Consider the following 21,195-nt stretch of genomic DNA (forward strand, 5'->3'; position numbering starts at 1 on the left):
GTGGTGGATGAAACTATCTAAGAGGCTTGTGCAAGCTTCCTGATGGGAGTGACTGGTGGTGGGTAGAGCCGGGTGTTGCTCTGGTGGGCAGAACTCAGTAAAACTTTAATCCACTTGTCTGCTGATGGGTGGGGCTGGGTTCCCTCCCTGTTGGTTGTTTGGCCTGAGGTGACCCAACACTGGCGCCTACCTGGGCTCTTTGTTGGGCCTAATGGCGGACTCTGGGAGGGCTCACGCCACGGAGTACTTCCCATAACTTCTGCTGCCAGTGTCCTTGTCCTCACGGTGAGACACAGCCACCCCCCGCGTCTGCAGGAGACCCTCCAACACTAGCAGGTAGGTCTGGTTCAGTCTCCTGTGTGGTCACTGATCCTTCCCCTGGGTCCTGATGCGCACACTACTTTGTGTGTGCCCTCCAAGAGTGGAATCTCTGTTTTCCCCAGTCCTGTCAAAGTCCTGTAATCAAATCCCGCTAGCCTTCAAAGTCTGATTCTCTAGGAATTCCTCCTCCCTTTGCCAAACCCCCAGGTTGGGAAGCCTGACATGGGGCTCAGAACCTGCACTCCAGTGGGTGGACTTCTGTGGTATAAGTGTTCTCCAGTTTGTGAGTCACCCACTCAGCAGTTATGGGATTTGATTTGATTTTGATTGCGTCCCTCCTACTGTCTCATTGTGGCGTCTCCTTTGTCTTTGGATGTGGGGTATCTTTTTTGGTGAGTTCCAGTGTCTTCCTGTCAATGATTGTCCAGCAGCTAGTTGTGATTCTGGTGTTTTCGCAAGAGGGAGTGAGAGCACGTCCTTCTACTCCACCATCTTGGTTCCTAATCCCCCATCATCATATTTTATAATATAAAAATTTAGAAACCATCTAAGGAGCCATTAATAGGGAATTGGTTGGACACATTGAGTTTCATCAACCCATAAAATGGAATACGAGTTTTTGTCATTTTAATAAATGAAGTAAATTTGTTAAATAATAGTTATATAGCAATAATAAATATAACTATATCAATAGCTGAAATATGCTGATTGCTTTCTAATTGCTAGGCAATGTGCTAAGTGCTTATTGTATCATATGTAGTCCTCACAATAACCGTATGAGATAGATACTGTCCTTATTTTACAGCTAAGGAAGGATTAAAATGTTAAGTAATTTACCCGGTTTAATACAGTGCTGAGTGGAGGACATGGTATGTATGTTCAGATAATCCAATTACAAATCTCATGTGCATGGTTGGTACTGATTAGGTAGATACAATACCACATATTAATTTTAGAATGCAGCAAATTGAAGAATATTCTGTATGTTGTGATTCCATTTTGGAAAAATTGTGTGTGTGTGTGTTTTAAAAGATAGAAGTATATATAACCCAGGGGGTGGAAGTGGAAAGGAGAATTCAAATTACTGAGTGGTACCTACCTAACAATACCCAAAACTTTGCAAGTTGTAGAATAGAAATATGATTTAATACTCTCTTTTGTCATATCAGAAAAAAAAAAAACCCAGATACTCTCAGAAGTGAAAGGAGATCTTGAAGATATGTTTGCAGGTAAACAGTTTATTTGTGCACAGCACAGTTTTCTACTGTACAGTCCTGGAAGGCCTTCCCCAATCTGATCATCTTGGTGTATGACAGATCTGCTGTCACAAGTTGCTTCTAGAAAAATTACATTTGGTTCTGAACAGGAGGCAGAGAGAGACATTGAGATTGCAGGATTGGTAATGGCAGGTTTAGAAGGGCTGAGAGAATTTTTTTGATCTGCCAGGAGAAAGAATGGTGGGGTGGAGAGCAAGGAAGCTTTTATCTTCTCTCTCTCTAATACGAGTGTTGGGTGGGGAGAGACTTGGAGGGATTTATGACCCTGGCCTCACAGAGAAAATAGTATTCACAGCTCAAAGTGCTCATTAAACTGCCAAAGCTTGGGAGCTCCTCATATAGGGAGGCAGCAGGATACTGACAGTAACAGTCGGTGGATGGATGTAACTATTCAGCTACTGGGAAGCAACTGAATCTTTGAAAAAAGGTTCATGATTAGAGCCCAGCAGTTTTGACACACTGCAATCAAGCTGTAAAGAAACACAGCGTAGTAGGGGATATGCCTGTCAAAAGAAAAAAAAACCAAGTACATTCAGGTAGAGCTGAGATACAAGCTTCTGGAAAGAGGAAAGCAAATTAACCAAATTAATTTCAGGCAGCATTGTTTTCATTTGATTCAACTATTTGAGATGAATAAATATCTGTATGTTAGAAAGGTAAAAAGAAAACTACTTATAGGACTCTAAATACCCCAAAGAAAATCACTCTCAAATTGGAGACAAGGAGGTAAATCCTTCACTTAAAACGTAGTGATGAAATAGTCTAAAGTGAATTTTTGTTATTCTGAGTAATCAATCGTGCTGTTTTAGGTATGCTTGTTGTCTAATGGTTCAATTCAAAGTCTTCTATTGTTGACGAAGAAAAATACATTTCTGACTATGGAATATAGCTGAGCTATTACAATTAACACCAACTCATAATAGCCATTAAAGCTTATTGGACATTTATAATGTGGCAAGCAATAATCTAAGCATTTTATTCACATCTATGAATTTAGTCCTCACAAAAAGCCTAAAATGTAAGAACTATCATTAGCTCCTGTTTGAAGAGGGAGCACTGAGGCACATGTTAGTCAATTGACCCTTGATCCACAGCTAGTACATATTAGAGCCAAGACTTTGACCTGGGCAGTCTGGCCCCAGAATCTCAGCTCTGAGCCACTACACTGAATGGTTCTACTACCTCATAGGTAATTGATAGAGAATTAGGTGTTACCAACATATGCTAGTCTCCCTATAAGAGCCAAATACTGGAAACAGCTGTAAAATAAATAACTGTGCTAGTTTAAAATATGTCCACAAATTATCTGATACTCTTCCTTTCAAGAGGTAGATCCTCATCACATCCTCCAGGGTGTGGGCTGGATTTAGTGATTCACTTCTAATGAATAGATACAAAAAGAGGAAGTGACCGCCTGAGACTTCCAAGACTAGGTCATAAAAGCCAGGGTGGCTTCAGCCTTCTTCTCTCCCGGCTCACTCAGGGAGAAGCCAGATGACATGTTTTGAGGACATTAAGCAGGCTGTGGAAAGGCTCATGTGTGAGGACAACTGAGAGCTCTTGCCAACAGCCATGTAAATAAATAATCTTGGAAACCACTTCTACAGCCTTAATTAATCCTTCAGATGACCGAAGCCCCTACCAACATCCTGACTGCGGTGCAATGGGACCCCAGCCTGCTGGTCTTCTCTTGAATCCCTGAACCATGGTAACTGTGAACTGATGAATGCTTCTGGTTTTCTACCATTATGTTTTTAGGATAAATTGCTGTGCATTTGATAACTAATATAATGCTTATGAAAAAATATTTTAAACTCATTTGACATATTTAGTTACAAAATGCATAATGAAATAAATTAGATGCTACCCGTTCACATTTTACTTACAAAATAAATCAGAGTGCTCTGAAAATTCAAGAATACATTTTGCAGAAAGAGGCATAACCAGTCTTATTTGATTAAAAAATTGCTCAGTGAATATTACTTTAAAAAGAAAAGAATTTTGAAGACATTCTGGTATACTTTTGTTTCTATGTGGCTTTTGCAGTTTTTTCCTTAAAAAGAATTAGTTGCTGTTTTAAGTTCTATCAGTCACACATAATTTTAATGAAGATTCTGTGCATGAATTCATAGCAATCTAGATGATAGGTGTCTAGCTTGGTTCGTTATTTACAGAGTTTATACTCACCTGCATGTGTTTTTCTGGGATGTTCTACTGAGAGTTTGCTTACTGTTATTTACATTGTCTCTTTCTCTCAGGAAATAAAGTACTGAACAAACATTAAATTCCCTCACAGCTGCCTGCACTCTCCCCTTAAGGGGCACTTGTCTTAATCCCTAGTTTAGAAGTAAAGGTTGGCTTACTGGGGAAATATATGCCCAAGATGAGACAATTTAGCTCTTCACATTTCCACAGGACACTTGGTTGTCTGCATATAAATAAACAACCTTAAGCTTTTCAGTAGTGCTACATTCCTGGATGGAGACCAGGTGCCTGAATCTTAGTATCTGGAGTGCTTTGCCATATGATAGACACTCCAGGAGTTATTTGTTGACCTTTCAATGCATTACTTTTTTGTTTTCCCACAATCCTGTGAGAGAAGCTTCTGTTACTATATCAATTTTTAAAGTGAGGAAACTGAGTCATAGAGAAGTTATTTTGCTCAAGGACAGATATCTAGTAAGCGGAGGATTATAGAATTAAAGAGACATTTTCTTGTCAGAATTCACTATGATTTCTGTTCTACCTATCTGGAAAATCATTCTTTTTGAAGAAGTTTTTGCATTAAGAGAACTCATTTCAAAAGAGTTCTTATGCATTTTAAATGTCCATAGACACTTGCATATGTGTTCTATTCCTCAGGAAAGGAACCCCATGGAATCAGTACCACCTGCTAGCCTGAAAAGGAGAAGGGCTTCAGGCTCTAATCCCCACCACACACCTTCCCACTGACTTCCTAAGAGACCCTACACACTTACCCTCTCTGCATCTCCATTTTGTTCATCTGTAAAATTACGATGTTAATTTAATTTAAGCACTGAACTTCCTTACAGGATTGCTGTAATGGGCCATGGATAAAATTTCTTGAAAGGTTTTGCAAACTTGGCATCCAACATAAATTTTAAACTCCAGCTTCTTATTAAGCTTTCTTGTTCTTTGCCTAATATTGCTGTGGTCTACATGATTTTGGATTTAGAAAAAAAAATCTGACCTTCTCTTCAAAGAAAATGCTGCTTTCTTATAAATTTACCAATTATGGAGCATGACAGTTTAACAGACGTGTTAAGGAAGACTGCATTTAAATATGATCATAGGAAATATTATGATGACATTAAAACACAAGCTTGTTTCTCTGAGTTTTGATGTGTTGATTTTATTAAGATACTTATTCAATAGGTGTCAGTTTAACAGATAATCTAGTCCATTGCTATGATAACAAGGTGTTTTGCCGTGAATGCAGAATAACACGTTATAATCTTTTACTAATTACTTCTAAGGATTATATAGCTACCCTGGGGCCAAAGTATCTTTCACACTTATCCTAGCTGGCAAATTATTATACTTATCTATTGTGCTAGGAATGCTAGGAAAGTTCACCTTCTGGTGAGCTAGGGAGGCCTTAATTAAAGTCAATTGAGCTTGTCTGTGTGTCTTTGATACTAAAGGAGACATACTGATGAGTTCCCTTTGGAGATTGTCTCTATGCTGCTTCCCACTGCCATTTCAGTATTGACTTTTCCTGATTTTCAAGGAAGCCATCAATGCCTTCTTTAAAAGATCTGTCCATAGTAATTTTTCTTTCAGTAACTAAGAAGTTCAAGGGGTTTGGAGGGAAAGAACTAAATAGGCATAAGTAGTCTTTGGAGGCTTCTTCTGAAACTGTACTTTATTTTGGCATTGCCTCTTCTGCTTTCCTTTGAAACGTGACAAAAGACTAGTCCCAGATGTGGCTACTCTGTGGAGAGTGCATCTTAGCAGGGACAAGGAGGAGGTGAGGAGACAAGTGACAAGTGAGGAGGCTCTGAAGGTCATCCTGATGAGATTGGGTGGAAGCTTATCTGGACCAGAGGATGTCTTCAAGCCTTTGTGTTTCATATTCACTATTTACAACATCTGAGCAAGTTTGCAATACATTTTATCTTCCTAAAATGAAAGTTTAAAACTGTCATTTCTTAATGTTTATGTTGATTAAAGACTTTATTAATTCATCCAGCAAATATTTATTAGGGGCTTACTTACAGGTATTGTGCTTATTGCTGGGGATATAGTGGTGAACAAAGCATGCTTTCCTCTCCTTCATGGAGCTTATACTCTAATATGGGAGTCAGATACTAGACAATTAAGCAAACTAATGGATGTAAACTCTGTAGTTGTGAGAAGTGCTCTATGCCATTTGATACAAACATAGAGAGTGAGAAGGAGCAGTCCAGAAAAAGAAATAGAATATGCAAAAGTTGAAGAGTGGGAAAGAGCTCAGTGCATTAGAGAAAGAGAAAGGATGTCAGTGTGTCTGGGGCAGAGTGAATTCAGGGAAGAACAAGGAAGGAAGATGGAGAGTCAAACAAAACCCAGATGATGCAAGCACTTGTAGAGTGTGGTAAGGAATTTGGATTTTTATACATTTCATTAGAAGGTTTTTCATATGATCCTGTTTGCATTTTAAAAACATCACTCTGCCTACCCTTTGGAGAATGGATTTTTGCAGGTAAAGAGTAAAAAGGTTATAGAAGGGGGTCTGGATAAGACCTGATGGATGACATGTACTAGAGTCATGGCAGTGGCGATAGAGAGAAGAGGAAGTACATATTTTGGAATTCAAATTAACTATACTTGGTATACTAAGCATATGAGTATTAGATTTCAGGCTTAAAATATTGGATGTTCTGGAAAAGAATATAAAAAAGCATTGGATGCTCTGGCTGTAAGAATATTGGAAGATTGGAGAAGCGCTATCGTGTATTGGAGGGGGAATTAAGGATTAAATGTTCAGTTTTGCACATTTAGGCATGTGACGCTTTCAGGGCACCTATGTGGAAATTTCAAAGACATATTTGATATACAAGTCGGGAACTCAAATAAGAGATTGGCTGGAGATATAAATGTGGGAGTCATCTCATAGAACTGCTATGAAACTCAATGCAAAGAAATAACGTCATGTGGGATTTAACACAGAGAGAGAAGTGAAGGGATGTAGGAAAGATGTACTTTCTGAGAAAGTAAAGATTTTGGTCTTAGAAGGAGAATGAAAAACTGACAAATCAAGCTGAGAAGGAGCAAAGAGAAGGTGGCAAACAAGGAGAGTGTGGTGACATGTATTTAAGAAAACCATATGTAATGAGATGTGTCGAATTCTAAGGAGAGACCTAGCAAAGATAAACACTAAAAATGTGCTTGAGATTTGTCAAAACAGTAGTTGTCTGTGTCTTTGGCCAGGTCTGTAACAGTGGCTTTGTAGGGACAGAAGCCATCATGGAAGGTAAAGAAATGAAGAAAGCCGTGTCAGATTCCTCACCCCTTCTGCCTCTAATAACATCCTGTTCCCATTGCCTTGGTCCCTCAAAGCACTGTTGCGTCCATCATGAGTCATTACAAATGTGGAAATGACCCCCACTGTCCCTCCCTTCTCCACCTAGAGATGCCGGAGGGCTTAGAGTCCTTTTCTTCCTCTGTTTACTTTTGTTGCAGGAATCTCTTTGCTCAGTTTTACTTATTTTCCTCCTCAGAGAAGGGATGAGAACCAAGAGGCTAGAAAGACAACACGTTATCACAGGACATGTGTTGTGACATGTTTTGCACAAGGCATGTGTGTATGGGAAACACAAATCTATGCCACCCTTCAGGAAAGGACTGGCTCAGCAGAGGGAAGTTTGGTCATTAGAGGGCTAGCTGTCAGCGGCTCAGGGTGTGCCTCGCTCCAGAAAACTGCCTCATCTGAGGCCACTCCTTCAACAAGTAACTGACTGAGGTGGGGACTTAAAGGCTGGGCCATTTTGGTCTAAAGCAGGCTTTCTCTTATGGGCAAGTTTTGTTTCAGAACTCCTCATGGGGTCGACTAGGATTGTCAGACCTGCCCTGCAGTTTGTCTTATTCCTCCCAGTCTTGCTTTTCCAGCCCCAGCCTTTCTTTCACATGTGTTGCTCTCTCATAAACATCTTTCTCCCCAGACTTCTCAGTGTCTGCTCTCAAAAAAACCTCAACATATACAATGTATATGTAGAGGGTGACTTCTAGCACCCTCTAACAATTTTTGTTTCCTCACATGAATTAAAATATACTGAAAGCTGAAAAAAGAAAATAATCTTTTGGACATTTGGGATATTTCTATTTGATCTTTTTTCCTTTGTACGTTGTGTTTGTGGATTTGAGATGATATTGGACATGTGCATGTAATATGATTGAATATCCTCATTTATCACCTAAAATCGTAACATAAATGCTTAACACATTTATTACACTTGGATGTAAAAGTGTTAATTGTGGAAGCTTCTGGGTGCTGAGTCCAATCTTATTTAACACTTTATAATAAATATAGAGGAAGGAATACAAAATGAAATATAAAGCTACATGATAGAGCACTTCCTCAAATAAACGTAATGCATTAGTGGATTTCAAATAGATAAGTGCCAGGGAGAAAAAGTGAAAAAAGAATTGCAGTGAGACAAATGTAAAATGATGCACCTGGAAACAATTGCTTCCAATTTCTCAACCCAGCAGCCAGAGTGATATAGTTAAAATGTGAATCAGATCATACCGTTTGGCTGGAATAAGCTCTCTAGCCACTACCCAAGTCAATCAGAAAAAATTCCAACATCCTTATAATTGCCTAAAAGCCCCACCATCATCTGACTTCTTATTTACTCCCCAGATTTCATCTCTTCCTACTTTCCCCTTCACACACTGGACCATATTCACTGACCTTGAAGATTGTCAAACATGTATGCATATTCCCATTGCTGGCTTTTACACCTAATGTGTTTTTTCTCCATATATCTACATGGCTCATGACCACACCTCTTTCAAATCTCATAATATCATTGAGCCTTTCCCTAACAATTCTTTTTTTTTTTTTTTGGGCTGTGCCATGCAGCTTGTAGGATCTTAGTTCCCCGACCAGGGGCCACAGCCGTGAAAGCGCCAAGTCCTAACCATTGGACAACCAGGGAATTCCCAACAATTCTATTTACAATTGCAGCTCCCATACCTGCCTTTCCCCATTCCATTTTCCTCCAGATTTTTTCACTGCCATCCACTATACTCTAATAAACAACTTATTTTAGTTATTTTGACTTTTTTCTAGCTCTACCACTAGAATATGAGAGCAGATAATTTTGTCTGTTTTGTTAACTGCTGTATCCTGCACCTAAACACAATGTCTGACATATAGTAGGTATCCAATCAATATTTTTTGGATGATTGAATAAATTACACTGTTAGTTTCAAAAATGCAAGCGTGAACCTTTTGTCTATAGAGGCTTTAAATAGGAACAATCTAAATTTCCACAGATGAGGATGTGTCTACATGAAGGAAGAATTCTGGTCAATAGCATTCAATTTCTAGATAGGTACCTTTTTATGCGATTTATAGAGGCAATCCACAAAGAGTGTTTACTTTTAGAATTTTGGTAATAATTAAAGCATTTTTGATATAAAATACTATAATATGAACCACGCTTCTTAAGAGCATTCACATTTTTCAAAGAAAATCTGCATAACTAAATTCATTAGAACTTTCATTTAAAGGAATTTTGTCAATAGGCCCTGATTGCCCAAGTATCCTTCTGCTAGAGAGGATGCAAAACAATTTTCTAAGAAAAGTTTTTATTTTACGTGTGGGTCCTACCTTTGTAACTTCCAAGGAAAGCGTGAGAATCTTTAATCAGGAATTCAATCTTGTCAGGCTCCTTAGTTTTCATCAGAGATAGGTAGTGTTATATCTAGGTTGGTTGTCTTCAAAGCCTATGAACCTGTATTTAACTGGTAACCCCAAATAGTTGCATTCTAGATTAATATGTTCTCCATTATAATGTATCTCTCTACCACCAGATATTTACCAAGTCTGAGCTAAGCAAAGGACCTCTTGAAGAACATATTATCCATTCAGTTAAATATTTTAAAATGTATTCTTTTTTTTTCAGTTGACTATAGTTGGTTTACAATGTTATGTTAATTTCTGACATACAGCAAAGTGATTCAGTTGTACATATATACATATGTATATATATATATATACATATGTATATATATATATATATATATATATATATATATATATACACATTCTTTTTTAGAATATTCTTTTCCATTATGGTTTATCATAGGATATGGAATATAGTTCTCTGCACTATACAGCAGGTCTTTGTTGTTTATCCATTCTGTATGTAATAGCTTACATCTGCTAACCCCAACTTCCCACTCCATCCTTCCTCCAGTCCCCTCCTCCTTGGCAACCACAAGTCTGTTCTCTATGTCCATGAGTCTCTTTCTGTTTCATAGATATGTTCATTTGTGCCATATTTTAGATTCCACATATAAGTGATATCATATGGTATTTGTCTTTCTCTTTCTGACTTACTTCACTTAGTATGATAATCTCTAGGTCCATCCATGTTGCTGCAAATGGCATTATTTCATTCTTTTTTATGGCTGAGTAATATTCCATTGTATATATGTACCACATCTTCTTTATCCATTCATCTGTTGATGGGCATTTAAGTTGTTTCCATGTCTTGGCTATTATGAATAGTGCTGCTATGAACATAGGGGTGCATGTATCATTTTGGATTAGAGTTTTGTCTGGATATATGCCCAGAAGTGGGATGTATTCCCACTAAAATGTATTCTTGGCTTTGTGTAAATGGACCAGGAAAAAAAAAAGTTTTGATAACCGTCTCTTCAATGAAAGATTTTGACTAAATTTGTGATGTATGCATAGCAAAGATATTCATTCCCTTATTCTCTAGCTAATTTTACAACTGCATCATTTTGCTTCTAAAATTAATCTGTGCTTTCTTATCTCATTTATATATCATTGTAAGTTACTTTGTATTCTTTCTGGGGCAAAAGTAATAAATGTACAAATAAACACAAACATCTTTCATTTACTTGCAAATAAATGGAATTTTATTTTAAGCAATTTCTGCTTTTTGAGGGATCATTACAGATTGAATTCTTATGAAGGGAACAGGGAAAATGTTGTCTCACTTTTTGCTGAGATGAATTTTTTTGAAATCCTCACCTGGCTACATGTGAAGTCCAAGCTGACTGCTATGCATATTTATCATATAGAATTTTTTTAAGAAGTAAATGGAATGTTGGCTTTCCCTTAAGTGCTGAGGACTGTGGACTGTGCTGATTAGCACATGTTTTATGAAGCTATTTGGAGAGGGTGGGACTCTGCCTTGGAGGAAAACGGAATATTATCTCAGGGAGCTGTTAGTACATTCCCTGAGGCAGGGTCAGCCAGCAGAAAGATTACAGAGCGAGGAATCAGGAATCCTAGATTCGAGGTTTTGTCTGGAAGAGTCCAATCTCTACTCACTCTTGTAATGGCTCATTTGTAAAACATTTAATTATACCAAAGTCTCTCCTGTAAAATGGAGATATTTCTATACCTCCATAACTCAAAGAATTCTGGACAGGGTGAAACGTATGGTGGAAAGAATGTATTATATAATGGTGGAGTCAGGAGAAACTAACTTGAATTCTAACACTGTCCCTTACTAATTGTGACATTGGACAAATTATCTAGCCTTGGGGAACCAATTGCTACTTTCTAAAACTAACTCAATTTCATTTCCAAGTTAAATAAAGGCCTACTTTCCCAAGTTGTTATGAGGATTAAATGAGATAATGCATTGAAAGAGCTATAAAACTATAAACTCTATAGGCGTTTTTATTTCTCTGGCTAGGAGGCAGAGAGAAACTTAGATGCTTTTGTTAGGCAAAAGCTTTGAGACTCTATTGGCCTGCTAACTGAATTTACTGAGGGGGGAGAGAGCACCTACAGGTTTGCTCCAACAGTGCAATCCAAACAAAATAGAAACCAGTGCTTTAGTGCCACCTACCAAAGTGAAGCTGAGCCCAGCAGGCCACCAATTAGGTTCCGTTAGTATTCTCATGCCCTTCCTAAATTGTTGGATTGGCTTGATAAGTTCTTGAGTATGTTGATATATTATAATTAAATTTTATTACCTTAGTATCCATGAATAGTTCACAAAGGAATCATTTTACTGTTCTAATTATAAGGATTTTATATTCCCAATCTCCATGAGATTATACCTGGTAGTCCCAAGAGAGATAGTGGAGTCTAGGCTGTGAGTTTCAGAGAATAGAAATGAAAGGAGGCTGGGGTCAGGACAGTCTTCTTTTGAGCACTCTGAATTCTCTCTGAACACTTGCATTTAGAAAGATCGAGGCCAGGGGGAGAATATTCTTAGTCTGATATCTTGGGACTCCCTCATGACCTCCTGGATGTCTGGAAAGGAGAGTTCTTACCCTTTCTCACTTTGTACCTTCCCTGGACGGGGTCAGTCTTATTCAGATAGCTTGGGGTGCGCTCTTTATACCAGCAGTTCTTGATAATTTAATCTTAATAGTAAAAATCTCTATTCCCAGGAAGCTATAATAAATCTTGAGTTGGTTAATTTCAATAAAATATGAAATAAACATGAAGTATAAGGACAGATGTATCCATCTACAGTTCTCCCATGTTCGATAGACTGGGCAGGAAAAAAAAAGATTTGAACAATACAATTAATGAGAATGATTTAATAAAGAAAAATGGGACCCTTGGCCCAATTATTAGAGAACGTACGTTTCTCAAGAACATAAGGAATATTTCTGCAAATTACTGTCCATGTAAATCAAGTCTCAACACATTTTAAAGGATTGGTATCATACAGCAGTACTTTCTAACCATAATGCAATTAGGTTAGAAATCAATAACAAAAATGATAACAAAAGAGGAAAAAAATACATTTAGAAATTTTTTTAGTAATTCCCCGGCAGTCCAGTGGTTAGAACTCTGAGCTGTCACTGCCAAGGGCCCAGGTTCGATCCTTGATTGGGGAACTAAGATCCTGCAAGCTGTGCAGTATGGCAAAAAAAAAAAAAAAATTATTTTTTTTAAAACGCAAACTTCTAAATAACCAGAAAAGCAAAGAATTATTTTAATGCAAATTAGAGAATAGTCGTTGGAGTGATGGCAAATAAGTGTTACATAGAAGAGTATAATATCACAGGCTTACTGTAGGAAGGAAGAAATGCTGAAAGCCAATGAACTTAAAGTTCAGTTTAAGAAGTTAGAGAAAGTCCTTTATCACAGAACAAATCCAAAGAAATTTAATGAATGACAATAATAAACAAGTATATAAAATAATGGGATAGGAAACAAAGCTATAATAAAGAGGATCAACAAGGCCAAAAATATGTTCTTTGACACTAATAAAGTGGACCATATATTGATCAAAAGAGAATAAACAAATAAATAATAAAATGAAGAACAAAGTGGGGCATGACTACAGATGTAGCAGAGATTTTAAAAATAATACCAGAGAACATACCAGTTTATTCAATGGACTAGATCTCTTTAGATATAAGCAGAAATGAACTTCACTTTTTCTTACACTTGCCTTGCAAAGATATAGTGAAAAATATTCTGTCTTGCCGTTGAAAAAAAATCTCTGGCAAATTCCATAATTTTTCTGATCTTAAAAATAAAAGTAAAAATAAATATTTTTAGTAATAAAAGTCCAGTCCACACTAATATCACTGCTCTGAACTTCTTAAAAGCTTTCCTTCCTCTTCCAGTTACGGCCTGCTTCAGTCTTCAGTAAGTGGCGGGAGTGGGGAGGATGGTTGTTTTCTCTCTTCCCTTAACCTTTTGTGGAGTTTTACTCCTTTGGGGAAGATGTTAAGGGTAAAGGGGACTAAGAGAAAAGAACAAATGCTTCTTTGGCTAACACAGTTCACCTGTAGCTATGGCAGATGCATTCTTATCTGGTGTTGATTTCATGAGCACTTGCATGTGTTCCTCAGAAACCCCCCACTGGGGATCTCCTGATAGAGGACACCCCTGCTGTCTGGCCAATTATAACTCCCCTCAGCCCTTGAGTTTCTAGCTGGGTCACATTGTTCCTCCAGATGATCCTCTTGGATTGTGTTCCTTTTAAGATAACTCTTGGCTGACTTCCTTCTGTGGACATTCGCACCTTTGTCCTTCTCTTGGAGGAAGAGCCTTTGGTTTGAGTACAGCCTATTGTCTCATTGCTGTGTTAACTTCAGACTGCCTCTTGTGTTTCATTTGTCCCTATGAAAATTGATCACCAATCTCTACATAGTCTCTCAGCTTCTCTGCGTGGTTCTCTTTAAGTCCTCTTTACTCAGCTTACTATGGCAAGGGGAAAGGAAACTGCTTCTGTCCCACACAGAGGAAGAAGGATGTGAAGAGCACATTGACATGGACATGCTCCCTCCAAGCATTATTAACCCTTACTCTTTCTACCATAAACAGTGGGTGATAAAAAAATGCTGGCAATCTCATAAATGGTAACTTGCTTTAAGAAGACGTACCTGAGAGCTATCATGTTGTTTGTCTTGGAGTTTCAGCTAAGGCTGAGACAGAAGCAGTCTCATTTTAACAACCTGTTCTATTACAAGTAACTGTATGCCAATCAACTTGAAAACTTAGAAAAACCAGAATTTTTTTTGAAAAATATAGCTTATTAAAGAAATTTTAAGAAAAAGAAAAATGAATAGACCTAATCATCAAAGAAATTAAATGAGTATTTGCAAATTTAACCTACTCCCTCAAAAGTAAAACAAACAAAGAAAGGGGGGGGGGAAAAAACCCTGTATTTCACTATGTGAAAATTTTAATGGAGATTCTAACAATTGAAGTAAGACAATACAAAGAAACAAAATCTTTGAAGATTCCAAAGTAAGAAACAAAGTTATCATTATTTGAGAGCAATTTAATTGTCCTACATAGGAAACCCCAGAGAATGTGTAGAAAAACTATTAGCATTTTTGAATCTAGCGATATACAGAAATCAATCATATTTCTTATATTAACACAAATAGTTAAAAATATAATTTAAGAAAAGAGGCTTAATGTGGCTAAAAATAATTCTATCAAAAATATGGAAGAACTTTATGAAGGATTTTACAGAATTCTATTGAAACATATTAAAGAGGACCTAAGTAACTAGAGAGATATATCAGAATTATTGTGTACCAGGAGAGTTGCTGTTATGAAGATGTCAATTCTTTTGTAAAATATGAGGACAGTTATGAATGAATTCACATGGAAGCTTATGATACGGAACTTTATACCTTAAAATTACCTACATGGGTGTAACACTGGAAGGATTTTGCATGCCATCAAGGATAAACATACTCCTGTTTCAAGACTACTGCCTTAAAGAAATTCTTCTATGTGTAAAAAAGAATACTTATACCAGAATTATTGTAGCAGCATTCTTTATAATGAAAAATAAATGGAAACGACTAAACATTCATCAATAGTAAAATAAATAAGTTGAGTTATACACATATACAGTAAATCCCCTGCCTATGAACAAGTTCCATTCCAAGAGCACATTCGTAAGTCCAATTTGTTCCTAAGTCCAACAAAGTTAGCCTAGGTACCCAACTAACACAATCGGCTATATAGTGTGGTACTGTAATAGGTTTATAATACTTTTCACACAAATAATACATAAAAAACAAACAAATACACAAAATAAAGAAAACATTTTAAATCTTACAGTACAGTACCTTGGAAAGTACAGTAGTGCAGTACAACAGCTGGCATACAGGGGCTGGCATCGAGTGAACAGGCAAGAAGAGTTACTGACTGGAGGAGGGAGAGGAGGTGGGAGATGGTAGAGCTGAAGGATCGTCAGCAATAGGAGATGGAGGGCAAGCTGCGATTTCACTCCTGCCTGACTTGAATGGCACAGGTTCTGGTTCCTCGCTGGATTCAGTTCTATCCACCCTCTTGAAAAAACGATCCAGTGATGTCTGGGTAGTAGCTGTTTTTCTCACCATAGATGACACGGTAGCACTGGATTGCATTCTGAACGGCTGCTGCAACCTTTGTGTACCGTTCTACGTTTGGGTCCTGTGCCTCAAAATTAACAGTGCCGCCTCAAACAAAGAAAATCCCCTTGCCATTTCCTGCGTAGTGAATCTCTTCGGTTCTTCAGTTACTTCTTCCTCTTGTCTCTCTTCCTTCTTTCTCTGGGCCTCCAATTCCATCAGGTCTTCATTAGTATCCTCCATGCTCACATCTTTGAAAGTTTGCAACTTGAAGGTTTGTATGTAGAAGACTTACTGTAGTAACTAGAGTTACATGTTTCAATGTGTGGATAAATCTCATGAACATGGACTGGTCAAAAAAGGCAAACTGAAGACAGATATATATAGCTTGTGATTATTCATATGAAAACAATAATTTTACATGTGTTTGTGCATATATTAAAATATCTGTATATATACTTTAAAATAGAAAACATGCATGGTAAAAATTAATACCAAATATTGGATAGTAATTGTTTCCAGTGTTGGGCAGGTGGGAAGGGTGAAAAATGTGATTTATATTATTTCTAAAAACAGTAAAAACAAAATATAATGGAAGTTTTAGTTTGTTTCAAGATAGTAGGATACCTGATTTTTCCTCCTTTCGTAAAATAGTAAACCCTCTTTATGAGGTACTCTTTTCAGATGGAAATAAATCCTGTTATACAGTGTACACATTTAGTAAATTTCTTAATTTTATGTTTATATTTCTCCTTCAAAAGCAAGAAAAAAACCAAAAATATCTGTACCCTATGTAGGGTAGCAAAATTTGGGAAAGAAAAACTGTTTATTTTTACCCTAGGGGGCAAATAGACTTCAACAATATTTTCTTTTTAAAGATTCATCAAAGAAGTCATGTGTTAAATAGCAATAGAGCCATTCCTTTTTCTGTGGCCTTAATATTAAACCATTTATTTTCTTTAATTGGTCCTCACCTCTACCATGATTAAATGAACCATATGACACAAGTAATCAAAGGATGGATTTAGAGGATTCCCAACCTGCTAAGATATTACAGATAGAATAGAAGAAAGCATTGGCAAAACAGAGAGTCATCTCAGATATAGCAGATGAAGAGAATTTTTTCTATTTATCAGTCACCTTTTTAAAAGGAACCCCTGAAGGGAAGTCTGAATTCATTCTCTTTTCTTGTCATAATTAGTGTTTCCTGAATGTTTTCTTTCCTTCACATCTTGAATTTTAATGCTTCACTAAAGAATAATGGAAAAATCATTTGATGAAGCCAAAGATTACACTTAGTTCTAGTGTGTGTTAATTGCCTTTATTAAAAATTAGCATTTTTGAATTTCTAATTCTCTTTCTAATTTATGAAATGTCACTCATTTTTTCATGTATCATATTGTAATTAAATTTTCATGGGAGTAAATTTTATTTGTCTCTGTTGCTGAAGAACTGAAGATTTGTCTGCACTACAAATGGAGTATATTTCTATATTTGTGTGTTGACAATAAAATATTCATTAATTTTAAACTTGGCAACAGCAGTACACATGCTGCAATTGTAATTACCACTGCTTAGTAACAGCCTGTTTCTGAGTGACAATGGGAATTAGCTGAATACTTATTACATGTGCTTCTGCTTGCAATATTTTCTCAATGTAGTTCTGACCCCTAGGTAGAAGTTTCCAGTTTAGGTGAAGACATTTGGGCCAAATACTGATTCTGCTCCATAAACCGTCAATGTAATCAGTCTAAGACCAACAGCAGTCCACAATTAATCACATAGTAATTGGATCCTTCCTTCAATGTCAATACATTAGAAGCTGCATGCAAGGGGAAAACTGTTTACCAGACTTAAATTTCTCTAGAGAAATCAAACACTGTACAATTAACAGGAAAAAATGCATTGTTCATTCTTCAGTTTAATTAGAAATGAACCACATCTGAAGTACCCTTTGCTGGCTTCTTTTATTGCCTAATTCTGCTGTTTATTCCAGCGTTATCTTTCAGCCAAGTAGATTTTGCAGCAGACCTTCACCCAAACCAATAACAAATGGTAGGCAACAATCTTCTATCAGCACTCTGATGTTCTTTATTGTAGAGGCTACAGCAATCAAGCAAATTCACTGTTGAAAAATTGTTGGGTCATTTTCATTTTTTCTCTAGAATCTGGTGTTCATTGTGCATTTTAATACTTCCTTTCTACTTATACAGTTGACACTTGGATAGAGTAATTTTTTATCACAAAACCTGAGATCAGAAGGGCTATTTTTATGGTTTATTAAACACATTTGGATTGGATTCATGTGTGGCCATTGGGATTCTTAGTATAGTATAGGTCAACATAGGTGGCTTTTCCCATGGTCTGTTTCCTCCCAAGTACTAGTGTTGGGCATTTTCCTTTCACACTACCACTGCTCCTTTTGGAATCAAAGGACACACCCCTATTTAGGGGAGATGTTAATGAGTGTTCTGGTCTCATGTGCCCTGGCTGTGCCTGTAGGATCAGTTTGCATGGGCACTCAGTATTCTTGGGGCAAGAGTGATCAACCTTCTGTGAATGAGCTATGCATAAAGAACAAGTAACAATTGTAGAAGGCCTTCTAGAAACAGTAACAGAGACCAGCAGACATACCTCCCCCAAAAGGCAAAAAGATGGACGGTATTAAGGAAAAATATTTCAAAACTAGGAAATAAGACTAAAAAATAACTGTATGTCCTTTTAATGTCATAGTGGAGCATTGTCTGACAAGTCTGCCTAGGAGCCATCTGACTATTTAGGGACTTGTAACTTTCTTTGACTTACTATTGCATATTGAGTAGGGTCCAGGGCCTGTAAAATTAGATGTTATCTTGGAAAAAAGAGAAATTGCAATTAACTTTTGTGCAGTAAAGATGCAAATGTAAATATATATACATATATTTACTATATCTATACACATCTATATGTATCTATATATATCCAAATGTTATAGCTTTATTGCCTTTTAAACACTTTTGTCTCTAATTTAGTAATCTCATTTCAGCATCCATTCTTTTTTTTTTTGAAACGAACTTGCAAGTCATATATTTGATATTACATAGTACATATTATTATTAGTTGTACATAGCACATTAAGTCAAATCAATTCTAGTCAATGTGCATACCATATCCAATAGCTCACGAATTTAATCAGCAAGCCGCATGAAACCATCAACCACTTGGCAGGTGTCCTTCTCACTCTGGTACCATGATTTGTGGGAGTTTCTATTAATGAACTTTATCACACATCTGGTTCTTACTTCAGGACCATCTCACCTAAAATCGCCCACTCTTTCTGCTTAAATAAGACATCTCCATGGACTAGTGACTAATCAGTCCATGCTCACACATAATTGTGGTTTCATGCATTTGGTGTTTAAAAAAAATTTTTTTAACATCTTTATTAGAGTATAATTGCTTTACAATGGTGTGTTAGTTTCTGCTTTATAACATAGTGAATCAGCTATACATATACATATATTCCCATATGTCCTCCCTCTTGCGTCTCCCTCCCACCCTCCCTATCCCACCCCTCTAGGTGGTCACAAAGCACCGAGCTGATCTCCCTGTGCTATGCAGCTGCTTCCCACTTCAACATCCATTCTTTTGTTGACTGTTTAAACATCTCTCATAGTCTCTTGAGCCACCTTTGTCATCTTGCTAGTATTGTCATTAATAAATTAATTCTCTGACACAAGCTCACTATGTATTCCTATTAGAATTAGATATTTTCTAAAATTATAGTTTGAAATAATTTTAGACTCAGAGAGAAACTGCAAAAATTCCAGAGTTCCCATTAACCCTTCACCTGGATTCCCCCAGTGATAACATCTTATATAACCATAGTATAATAGTCAAAACCAGAAAATTGATATTAGCATAAAATACTCTTAACTACAGACCATATGCAGATTTCATCATTTTTTAAAAAATAAATTTATTTATTTATTTATTTTTGGCTGCGTTGGGTCTTCGTTGCTGTGAGCGGGCTTTCTCCAGTTGCGGCAAGCGGGGTCTACTCTTCATTGCGGTGCTCAGGCTTCTCATTGCGGTGGCTTCTCTTGTTGCAGAGCACAGGCTTCCGTGGTTGTGGCACGCAGGCTCAGTAGTTGTGGTTCGCGGGCTCTAGAGAGTAGGCTCAGTAGTTGTGACACACAGGCTTAGCTGCTCCGCGGCATGTGGGATCTTCCCGGGCCAGGGCTTGAACCCGTGTCCCCTGCATTGGCAGGCAGATTCTTAGCCACTGTGCCACCAGAAGCAGTCTTTTTTGTGTATAGTTCTATGAAATTTTATCATACATACATATTTAAGTAACCAGTACCATCATCAGAATCAAAAATGTTCCATCATCCCAAAGAAGCTGCTTCAAGCTATCCCTTTGTATTCACACCCTCCATGCAAACCTAATATCCAGCAACCATTGATCTGTTCTCCATCATTATCACTTAGTTATTTTGAGAATGTTATATAAATGGAATTATTCCCATATGTATTCTTTAGAGATTGGCTTTTTTCATGTAGCCTAATTCCCTTGGAATTCATCCCAATTGTAGAAGGCATCTATAGTATGTTTCTTTTTATTGTTGCATAGTACTCTATGCAAAGAGGGAACCATGGTTTGCTCATCCATTCATTCATGAAAGGACATTGGGTTGTTTCCAGTTTTTTACTGTTACAAATAAAGCTGTTATAAAATCCATGTATTCATGTACAGGAATTTGCTTGTATATAAGCTCTTATTTCTGTAGGTTAAATACTCAGGAGTTGGATGACTGAGTCACATGATGAATGTATGTTTAAGTTTATGAGACTGCCAAAATGTTTTCCAGAATATTTGTACCGTTTTACATTCCACAAGCAATGTATGCTCCTCATCCTCACCAGCACTTGTGATAGTGTTTTGCGTCTTAGCAATTCTAATAGCCATAAAGCGATATCCAATTGTGGTTGTAAGTTGCATCTAATTAATGATTAATGATGTTGGACATCTTTTTGTGTATACTGTTTGGATAAGCACCTGATTAAGTCTTTGCCTGTTTTTTTGTTTTGTTTTGTTTTTTAATTAGGTTGTTTTTGTTCTTACTCTTTAAGTTTTGAGAATTCTTTATATACTCTGGGTATATGGGTATTTGAGTCCATCTGATGAGTGTTTACTATTTCAGTTATTGTATTTTTCAATTATAAAATCTCCATTTGGTTCTTCTTTTTATCTTCTATTTCTTTGCTGAGACAGTTTTCTTATTGATTTCAAGAGAATTTATGATTGCTAACTAGAGCATTTTTATAGTATCTGCTTTAAAGTTCTTGACAGATAATTCTAATGTCTGTGTTTTCTTAGCATTGTCATCTCCTGTCTTTTCTCACTTGACTTTTCCTGGTTCTTGCTATGCTCAATAATTTTAGATTGTATCATGAATATTTTGAATATTATGCTCTGTACCTCTGGTTTCTATTTAAATCTTTCATTTGAGCTGGAGTATTTAAGTTCAGAATGCACATCCCCTCCCTCTTTCAGGGACTGTGGTTTAAACGGCAA

General features: G+C 36.9%; 2 long non-coding RNA genes across 2 annotated transcripts in view; one reads left to right on the forward strand and one right to left on the reverse strand.

The window, feature by feature from the left end:
• LOC309609593 overlaps positions 1 to 21,195 on the forward strand; it is a 475,588-nt gene that overhangs the window by 340,328 nt on the left and 114,065 nt on the right. The window lies entirely within an intron of this gene.
• Positions 15,598 to 21,195, reverse strand: part of LOC309609610 — a 705,176-nt gene continuing 699,578 nt past the window's right edge. Inside the window, exon 2 of the long non-coding RNA XR_014233516.1 lies at positions 15,598 to 19,902. This is a non-coding gene — a long non-coding RNA (uncharacterized lncRNA). The remainder of the gene's footprint in view (positions 19,903 to 21,195) is intronic.

This window comes from Balaenoptera borealis (assembly GCF_965194805.1).
Source record: "Balaenoptera borealis genome assembly, chromosome: 13".
NCBI lineage: Eukaryota > Metazoa > Chordata > Mammalia > Artiodactyla > Balaenopteridae > Balaenoptera > Balaenoptera borealis.